Source organism: Drosophila obscura, unplaced genomic scaffold, assembly GCF_018151105.1.
Source record: "Drosophila obscura isolate BZ-5 IFL unplaced genomic scaffold, ASM1815110v1 contig_87, whole genome shotgun sequence".
Lineage (NCBI taxonomy): Eukaryota > Metazoa > Arthropoda > Insecta > Diptera > Drosophilidae > Drosophila > Drosophila obscura.
In genome coordinates, this window is record NW_024542880.1 from 109,644 (window position 1) to 112,912 (window position 3,269).

A 3,269-nucleotide genomic window follows, 5' to 3' on the forward strand; every position below is an offset into this window, starting at 1 on the left:
ACTTTAAGCAAGAAGTCAACGCACAAATCGATATAGCGCAGTATCCATTGCCAACAAAAGAAGCTCTTTTTCACGTCATTCGTCACGGTAAGCAATTCAGCAAAATAGACTTCAAAGATGCATATCTTCTAATGGAACTGGATGAGGCTTTGAAGCAACTCATGGTCATAAACTCACCTCTGGGACTTTTCCAGTATCAAACCCTTCCTTACGGGATTGCCAGCGCACCTGCGACCTTCCAAAGATACCTAGAGAAACTTTTAAAAGGGATAGAAGGTTGTGGACAATATTTAGATGACATTATCATTTCAGCTCTGACAAGCGAAGAACATCTGAACCGAATCGACCAAGTTCCCAACATTCTTTAGGAGATCAAATCCAAGATGGAAAAATGCTTCTTTTTCAAAGATGAAATTGAATATTTGGGTCGCAGAATCAGCCAAAAGGGGATTCTTCCAGACAGCTCTGACTTAGAGGCTGTAAAACTCTTGAAGCCGCCTTCTAGTTCCTTCTAAATGAGTATTGCAACTTTATTCCAAACTGCTCTCAGCGGGTTTCGCCTCTGAACCAGCTTCGCAGAAAAAACGTTCAATACCGTTTTGGTCCGCAACATCAGAAAGCCTTCACATCTTTGAAGTCTCGCATAATTAATGCGACGCAGTTAGCTCACTTCGATGAAAATCTACTTCTTTTACTAGCAACCGATACCTCTTCATTTGGTATTGGGGTAGTCCTTTCTCATCTTCAGAGCGATGGAACAGAGACACCCATTTTTTTGCATCAAAAACACTTGACAAGCATCAAGTAAGGTACAGCCAAATCGAAAAAGAGGGCCTGTCCATAATATTCGGAGTAAAACGTTTTCACCAATATCTTTATGTAAGGAAGTTCACATTAATAACCGATCATAAGCCGCTTGTAACTATTTTCAACCCAGGCAAGCATCTTCCATTGATGACTTCAAACAGGCTACAACGCTGGGCTATCACACTCATGGCCTACAATTTCGATATTCAGTATCGATCCACATCTGCACATGGCAATGCAGATGCCCTTTCACGACTGCCAGTGGGTACAGATTCAGAATTCGAAAAGAAAGAGGAAGCTTGCCACAATCGAAGGACAGCGACAACGGGCCGCAGCTTACGGCTTACTCCTTCTAAGATTTTTGCAAGCTACATGGCATCAAGCACATCACTACAGCACCGTTTCACCAAGCATCCAATGGATTAGCAGAACTATTTGTTCAATCGTTCAAACTCTCTCTCAAAAAGAATCTGCAAGATGGGCTTCCAGTTCGAGCAGCAGTAGCGAAGTATCTCGCTTCCTATAGGTTCACACCCAACGCATAAGGTAAAACTTCAGCTGAGTTAATTCACGGTCGTCCAGTTCGCACAGTTCTAAGCCAACTTTTCGAAAAACCCGTCGAGACAAAGCAGCAAGTCTCAAAGTACGTTTCGAGCCAGAGGGTCTTCACTCGTAACTATTCGAGGGGAAACAAGTGGCTTGAAGGCATTATCGATCGTCCAATTGGAAAAAATGATGCACATGGTTCGCTCAACAAATAGCTATGTCAAGCGCCATTTTAATCAGCTGAAACCAAAGTTGTCGGCAAATACCTCCAACGGCAGTTCCGCAAAGTTTTGGTATATACCCGAAACCCCACAACCAGATTCTTGTCAACAACCACAGCGCCAAGATGAACTTCTAGTTCCACCACCATTGCTGCATCCGGATCCTGATCCTGGTTCCTCCGAACGCTCAGTGGAGCCTATCCAGCAGCCGATACGGATACCTTCACGGCGCCAGTCTTGCATACCAGTTCGTCAAAGCACTCGAACTCGCCAGCAAGTTAATCGTTTCGCACCTAATGATTTCAGGTCATAAACAAAATACTACTAACAGCATCTAATTTAAAGGGGGAGATTTGTTATGTATCGATATTCCTAAAATTACCTAACGCATTATTCGTATTATTATAATCTGGCAAATTTATATAATAAATGTTCAGTCTATATCTAGCACTCAATTGGAATGTTCTTATTTGGGCTCCTCAAATACAACACTTAAAATGCATGGATCAGATACAGCAAAAAAAATTAAGCGAAATAAAAGTATCTGATGGTCAACACGATTTTTCCTCAAGGAACAAAACGAACTTTTTCTTAAATATTTGGGGCTTCGAAATGGCTTGATGATATTTTTTTTTTCTATGGCAGAACTTTTTTTTAAAGAATTTTTGAAAACTGGTATTTTTTTTAAAGCTTTTTTCAGAGGTAGCGCTTGTTTTTTTCACATAACTCTAGTATCTTACGTCTGGTTGTAAAGAACTTTGCTATTTTGAAAAGATAATTAAAACAGCTAGAAGTTAAGCCTTAACAATTTGTGATTACAGCTTACCGTCTGGGAAATATAAAGCATTGAAATGCAAAAATGATGATTTTTGTGCGGTATTTTTTACGAAATTTTGACTTTAAAAACTCAGGAAGTCGAAAAAAAATTATTCTCGGCCAACACTTTTGGTTTTAGATAGACGCATTAATGAGGCGTCGTTTAAAGTATTGTTCATTAAAATCTATGGATAAACGGTGGAGCTAAAATTCGTTAACCAAACCTCAAAAGTGAAAAAATAGACAAAAAATACTTTTTGGAAAGTTGCGGGCCCAACTGCCAATTGGAAACAAAGCAAACGAAAAAGGGGTTGCATTTTTGCAAATGCATGCCAAAAAATGTTTTTCGACTTTTCCCGAGTTTTTAAAGTCAAAATTTTGGGAAAAATACCGCAAAAAAATTCTAAAATTTGATTTTGATAGCTTAATATCTTCCAGGCGTTAAGCTGCAGATACAAAAGGTCTGGGTCGGATTTATAGCTGCGTTTGTCAGCTTTTCAGACTTGTAAAGTTCAATGCAAAAAGATATAAGATACTAAAGTTATGTGAAAAATAGAAGCACTAATTTAATTTTGTCGAGTAGTGTTATAAAATTCTAAATATTTTTAATGGAATTATTTCGAAAATATGGTATGTTTAAAGATTCTAGTTTTTTTTTTTAACTAGGCACCATTATTGGCAAAAATTAGGTTGACATTCGTTTTTGTAGCTGAAAAAATACAACTTTAAAGAGTTTTAAAGTTTTTTTCTGATTCTAAGCTGAGTAATCTAAAAAAACTTCTGTAAAATTTGGTTTTTTTGACATACGATACTTTTGCGAAAATGCGTCGATAGATTCTTATAAAACCTCTTATTAATGCACACAACAAATATAAGTAT